Source organism: Quercus suber, unplaced genomic scaffold (genome assembly GCF_002906115.3).
Source record: "Quercus suber isolate HL8 unplaced genomic scaffold, Cork oak 2.0 scaffold_15, whole genome shotgun sequence".
Taxonomy (NCBI): Eukaryota; Viridiplantae; Streptophyta; class Magnoliopsida; order Fagales; family Fagaceae; genus Quercus; species Quercus suber.
In genome coordinates, this window is record NW_027069480.1 from 1,421,497 (window position 1) to 1,429,201 (window position 7,705).

The window sequence follows — 7,705 nt, forward strand, 5'->3', positions numbered from 1 at the left end:
AAGGACTATCTCATTTTTGATATCCACACACAACACACAAGTCTATGTTCAATGAATGTCATATTCATTTGTGTGATTATACCTGTTTAAATGTGTTTTCATATGCTCAATCTTTGTTGATCAAACACAAAAAGATTTTTGAGTGTTTTAGTTTGTTTTTGGAAAGTGTTTTTGTTTTTACAAAAATGTCAAAAATTTTAAAAACTGTGTTACCCTGTTTTGGTGACTAAGTCACGGGTTGGCCTAGTCGTATGCCCCAATCGCGAGCTCATTCAGAGATTTTTCGTGGCTCACTGGCGAGTCAATGCTCTAATCGCAAAAAAGACTTAGAATATTTTTCCAAAATTTGAGTTTTATGTCTTTTGCAAGTCTGTGTGATGACTGATTCACGGGTAGAAGGTCCAGTCGCGAGAGTTACTCAGAGATTTTCGTGGCTTATATCGCGACTATCTTGCGGGTAGACCTTTCAGTCGCAAAAAACACTTAAAAGATTTTTCAAGAATCTTAACTTCATAGTGTTTCACGGCTTACCCTGGCGACTTACTGGGGACTTAACCCAGTTGCGAAAAACGCGTGTTTTGCGTTTTAAAGATAGTTTTTAAAATTTTTTTTAAGTTTTTCCCTCGAATATCAGTGTCTGTTCATCTTATTCCCAAAATCTCTCTCTCAACACTCCATGTCTTTTTGGCAAAGCTTTCAAATTCTGCATCATGTCTTCACCAAACACCAAGAAAAAGGTATGGGTTTTCTTGTCTTCACTTCATTCATTATGATTTCATTGTTGTTCTCTTGAATCTGGGTGTTGTGTTGTTGGTTTGTGTTTTTTTTTTTTTTTGAGGCTCGAACATGGGTTTGCCTATATTGTTGAGATTGAGTGTGTGATGTTATTTGTTCTTGTTGCAATGGTGTGTTTAGGGTTATTAGTTTACATCAGGTTGCTTATCTTTAGTCTGAGCATTGATATTTGTCAGTTTATTTTGGGCATATGGATGTGAGGTTTTCTGCAATTTTTATTGTGGTTTTATGTTTGTCTGTTTGATTGTGCTTTTGGTGTTTATAGTTGGCATTGTTCTTAATTTAAAACACCTGATCTTGTGTGTGCTGCTATTTTTAGTTTCTTTCTTGTACACTTCATACTCATTATGTCATGGTACATTGACATATGCTCATATCTATCTGAATGTGTTTTTACAATGTCAATTTTTATTGCTCTTATTTGCTCTTATGCTGTTTAAACCTGTTTGATTTGATATATCCATCCTTTGGTTATCAACTGTGCTTATTCTGTGTTCTGTCTGGTCACTCTGTTACTCTCTTTGTAACTAACTTGTTACTAATGTGGTGCATTTCCACATTGTGCTTTGTCTTGTTGTGGTCTTTTCTGCTTGATTACTGATGGCTGCATCTCCTTCAAAGAAGAAGACAACTGCTAAGAAATCTGACAAAAGAATGAAAATGGACCCTAACCTATTTAGGTCTATTCAACACTTTGAGAGATATAGGGATTCTTTTTAAAAAGGAACCATCATTCAGGAAAGATTTGTTGATTTCAGGGAGTTGAAGGACACCTTCATTCCAGAGTGTTTTAAGGGTAGAGGTTGGGAAAAACTGCTGAGTGACCTTCCACCTATGTGTGACCCTCTAATCAGAGAATTCTATGCAAATGCTGTGATAAGGGAGGATGAGTTGAGTTGTTGGGTGAGAAGAAAGCAATTTACCTTAGATGCTCATGACATTGATAAGGTTCTAGGGCTTGAGGGTTTGGAGGATTATGAATTCACTAACTACAAGGACAGAATGCTCTCTCTGGACACTGTCCAGAAAAGAATTGGTGGGATTAAACAAAACAAATGTCTCAACACTTCTGATTTTCCTAAAGATATGAGGTGTCTGACCACCATAATGATGTACAATCTGTACCCTATAAGAAAGATGACTACACTAACAAATGCTAGAGCCATCTTTCTCATGGAACTTAAGGAGAAAACCTTCATTGACATCAGTTCTCACATCTTTGACACTATAGTGGATGAGACTAGATCCACCTCAAGACCCAAACTGATATTTCCTAGTCTTCTCATGAGGATTTTCAAAGAAAAAGGTGTTGCAATCCCTCAGGATATCAGTCCTTTGCTCTATCAGCCATAAAAAAATTTACTCTCACAAGAATACAAAGTCGTCTTCCAAGTGAAGAAGTGGAGGATGTTCAAAAGAAGGGGATCCAATGGAGACTGAAGCAGAAGCTGTAGAACAATCAGTCACACCCAGGAACAGAAGAAAGAGGAGTAGAGCCTCAACTTCATCAGCTGCACCTCCTCCCGATGCATTTCAGATCATCATGGAAAGACTTGATGGACTCAGAGAGGTTCAAAGTCAGCATACTGAAAGGATGATAGTCATGCAGGATCAGATTGATGCACTTTCAGCTAAGATTGACAGCATCTCCACCAACCAGGAGCAGTGACCCTTTGGTCATTCCGGTCAAAAAGGGGGAGAATTTTTGGGGTAGTTCTTGAGGGGGAGGCTGCTGTTCTTGAGGGGGAGCCTTCATATTTTATGATGTCTTATTTATAACTTTGATATTGTGTTGGTTAACTGCTGTTAGTATAGGTTTGTTACTCAGTGGTTTCAGTTTTGGTTTGGTTAAAACTCTTAACTCTTGGATAGTTTTATTTCAGTAGTTTTTCAACATATATAATATGATGTTATTCAGCATATATTATTGTTTTTGTTTTTTGTTGTACCTATGTTGCTTCTGTAAGCTTTAAGGGTTTGTTTCTTTGCACATTTGTAGGCCTTTGTGGTTTATGCCATGCTTTATGCAGCATTTGTGCTTTGTTAAATCAGTACTTCTAACTAAATGTTTTGCATTTTCTTCTAAGTACTGTCACTCTTATGCCCTTGTAGGATTTTCCTAGATGCATATACTTCATGTACTGTGCATTAGTTGAGTGTTGGTCATTCAAGTGATTTGCCTTATGTTTGTCATCTTGAATGTCTGGATGTTCATTCCAAGTGTGAATGAGCATTGTGATCACTTGGTTATAGTGATTACCTGTTTTGTCTTGCCATGTTTTATTGCTTTATTCCATTATGCTTGATCGCTTTGTGCTTGCTCCGTTTGTATTACAAGTTTCTGTATACAATGAACTTATTGTATTGTTGTGTTTCAGGAGATACTTGTTTTTATGGTTCAAAAACTTCACAGATTCTAGAGTTAGGTGTGAGTGAGTTTTCCAACTGTTCCCAACTCATGCGTTAAGTCTAGAGTTTGTTTTAGGTTTTGTCACGGAATAGCCAAAGGGAGAGATTGTAATGTTGAATTTTATCATCCATCTTGTTGGCTTTATTCTGTGCCAATTTGGTTGTAATTTAGCACTTAGTAACCTTGTATTTAGATATGATTCATGTAAGGGTAGTGTGTGAAGAGAATGTGAAGAAAAACTCAAGTTTGTGCAAAGAAGCAGAGTTTCGCGGCTAGGACTTGCGGTTGACTCGCGACTGGCAAGCCGCCAACTGCAGGCACGTGGAAGCACACAGGGAAGTTGAAGGGTCGCGCCAACTGTCGCACTACAGGACAAAGTCCTAGGCTGGCCAGGGCATTACGTCGCGACTTGAACTCGCGACTTGGACAAGCCGCGAGGTCAAGCCGCCAACCAGCCCTGTTTGGCAAAATCCGTCTCTTCGTATTCCAAACACACACCACTATATATAGACCCTTATACCCACTAAATTGAGAGAGCTTCTAGAGAAATTTTTGTGAGAGAAACCCTAAAGAAAAACAAGATTGATTCATCCACAATCTTAACCTTAGAGTCTTTACAAATTCCTCTACTCTCTTCCTCTCCATTGTCATACCCTTGAAAGGTTCTTTACCGAATCCTTATCTCACCATACCCACGTCTGTGAGAAGGTTCATTTGGTGCTTTTGGGAAGCAGTAGGAAGGAACCAATATACATTGGTTGATACTATGGTCTAGTAGCAGAATCCGGGAAGCTAAAGAAGAAATAGGTTTGGCGCAACCTCGTTAGAGCAAGAAGCTTGGAGGGCTTAGGTACTTAGGTAGATTAGGCTTGGAGGGTCTTCTGCTATTCATGTATCCTAACTATATTCTTTAGTGGATTATATCACCGCTTGGAGGGCGGCGGTGAGGTTTTACGCCGAGGACTTCGGTTTCCTCTTCGATAACACATCGTGTGTTGTCCGTGTGTTTGCATCTTCCTTTCCTTTATCTTTGCCTTATATTTACTGCTGTGGATGTGTTTATATTTGGCTTAAATTAGTTATCAATTCTATGATTGGCTTATGTTCATGTTCCGTACATTAATTGTTTGATTATAAGCTTGAATTGATTTTTTATAATTTGAAGTCTAAACGTTAAAGGGTGTTTCATTCCCATTTTAAACTTTCACCATATATGTATTGTTTTATTTTACTCTAAAAAAGACCAAAATAGTGCACGATATATAGGGGACCAATGTTGCCATATATGTATTGTTTTATTTTACTCTAAAAAAGGCCGAGAGAGAGAGAGAGAGAGAGAGAGAGAGAGAGAGAGAGAGAGAGAGAGAGAGAGAGAGAGAGAGAGAGAGAGAGAGAGAGAGAGAGAGAGAGAGAGAGAGATTTTCTATCTTTTATCTAAAAAAAAAAAAAGAAGTTAAAAGAAGACTTGGTATTAATTTCTTCTTGTTAAAAAAAAAAAAAATTGCTATTAATTTGTTCATTAGTCATTCATTAAGGACCATTGCCATTGCCTTTCCTTATTGTTGTAACTATTGATTTTTTTTTAATTGCTACATAATGTTTACAAGCTAACGAGACAATAAATTAATGTGATTAATTTTACATCAGCAACATAATAAATAAATGGAAAAATTAATTGTAGGGACTCAATTTGAATTGAGTGATGGGTTTCTAGCCCAATAAGCCCAAACAATAAATTTATAGAGAGTAGGTTGACAGGTTTAGGTGCTGGCCGTCGATCACCACGCACGAACCTTTCTTATAAAAAATGCTAAGTGTTTCCTTACAAATGGGGGAATGCTCCTCGGCCTGTGGCCGAGGAGGCCTTAATGTTCTCTCTTCTTTTTTCTTCCTTCCCCCCTCTATTTTTGCTTTACTAGCTTTTCTTTTATAGTTTTCATCTTCCTATCTCCTGCTTCCATCTGTTGATCGTCTATTTGCTTTTCTTCTGGTCGTCTGTCCCATCAAAGGTCCTATCGGCACTCAAGTAGCTCACTCTAATCAACGTTATCCTGCCAAGGGGTTACCTCCCCATTAATGCGGCCAGGGGGGTTAGTTGAGTGCATTAAATGCGAGAGTGACAGCTTACTTTGGGGTTAGCCTCTCCCCAAAATCACCTTTGTCAGGCCGAGGACAAGGCATCCTCGGCGTGGTTTTAGGAAAATAGGCTCTATCCCTCTCTCTCAAAAATAGCTTGTGCTCCTCGGCATGGGCCTTGGGCCTGCTATATGACGGGCCGAGGCTATCAGGCCTATGGGCCCCACATTAATGAATGCTTTAAGAACATCAGTTTAGAAAATATTTTTAGAAACTTTTTATGGGAAAATAAAAAAGAAATTAACTTTTTCAATATTTTTTATATTTCTCGTAAAAGTTGTATTAAAACATTTTTAAAATTGTCTATTAACAAATGCTATAAGAGCACCCGTTAACCGAATACATAAATAAAGGAGGCTATTGAAATCAACTTGAAGAACAAGAATAACATCAAATGGAACATCATTCATTTAGACAACCATAAGGGAAGAACAAATAGCTTTTCGTGCAAGTGAATGTGAATGTGCTTCAGTATTACAAAGCCTGCTTACATGAGAAAAATTAAAATCAATGAAAGATTGGGAGACAATGTGTTGCACATCAATTGCTATGTGACCAAACTCTGCTAGGGATCTACAACCACTTCATAGGGTGTTGATGAGAGTAAGGGAGTCCCCTTCCAATATAATCCGATCGATCCAAATCAAGTTCTGCAGCAAATTCCACTGCCCTTCTACCTGCAAGTGCTTCCACCTTTACAACCGTGAATGGCAAAGGAACTTTTTGGTAGAGAGATGCCATCACCAAGCCTTGCTCATTTCTTATCACTGCCCTGATTCCTGCACAGTTTTCTTTAGCGAAAGGGGCGCTATTAGAATTTATTTTATACCATGAAGCGTTTGGAGGTCGCCAAGAACCTGCTGGGGGGATCCACTGTGGAGCTGGGTTTGCTTGTAATGCCGAGAACTCCTGAAACCAGTCCTTGGCTTGTTGAAGAAGCTGTCTCAGTGTAATAGTTTGTTTATCTAAGCGTATATTGTTTCTTCGGTTCCACACTGCCCAGATGACCATTGAGAAGAGAGTGGGGTACCCATTTTCAACCAATATGCAGCCAAGTAAATCAATAAAGTTGTCACACTGTTTCAGCCTACTATGATTCCATAGGGGAACTTCTTGCCATCTGCAAGTTTCAGACAGAGGTACAGGGCATGATGAACATCTTCCTGTTGGTCTTTGCATAGATCACATCTGTCATCCGTGATAACCCGCCGTTTCGCCAGATTCATCTTTGTTGGAAGGGAGTTTTGGCATGCTCTCCAAACCAGAATTTTGACTTTGCCAAGTACTTTCAGTTGCCATATAGTCTGCCACAATGGTTATAATGAATCGGAACTTGAGGGACCCGGTTGTTGCCAGTGAATTTCTGCAATAAAAATTGGTATCCAAACTTCATGGTATACTCCCCATCTGCATTAAAAGGCTAGGTTAAGATGTCACTTTGTTGGGAGCAACAGAGAGTTATTTTTCTCACCTTAGCTGCTTCAAAATCCAGTAGGCATGTTCAAGCAACTCGTCCTTCCATACCCCATTTTCCTGATCTATAAACTGGCATACTTTTATTCCTATCATCCTATGTCCATATTTTGGATTGGTGATACAATCTTTGGCCTATGCTTGACAGGAATCCAATTATCTCTCCAAAAACTGATTGATCTTCCATCTCCAATTCTCCAAAGCCCACCTTTTCTAATAACATCTTTCCCTTTCATAATACATTTCTAAGCATGTAAAGAAAAGCTTGGAATCTTCACTCTACAAGTATAAGTGTTTGTGGGGTGTTAGGGGAAAGAGTCGGGATTCAAATCTCTAGGAGAGAGTTTCACACACATATACACTTACATTAAGTTAGAGTAGAAATTCTATCTTGTAAAAAATAATAATAATAATAATTTACTTAGAAGCTAAACTTTAAAGGATGAGTGTATTTAGTTCTAAAAATTTATACTTTAAAAAACCCGAAAATTGTTACGTGGTTGATGGGTTGGTTGTTTTACAAAGTAGTGGTGACACTGTCAAACCCATAAATTAATTAATCCATATAAAGCCCATTAACGCACCATTGAAAACCCAACAAAAAGACAGACTCATCCCCCACCGGTATAAACCTAAGTTACGCCCATACAAAGAAAGGGAACGCAAGGAATGTACAACAATATTTTTTTTTCCTTAATTTCAAACTTTGTTTTGGCACTGGATTTAGAAGATTGGTCTGGTTGATAAGTTGAATACAGTCACACACTTAAATTGTAAATAAAATATAGGTAAATTACAAATTATACCTTATAATTTTGCCTAAAATTTAATTTAGTAATGTAATTTTAAATCTGTTTAATTTATTCTTCTATCTTTTAAATTTATTAAAGC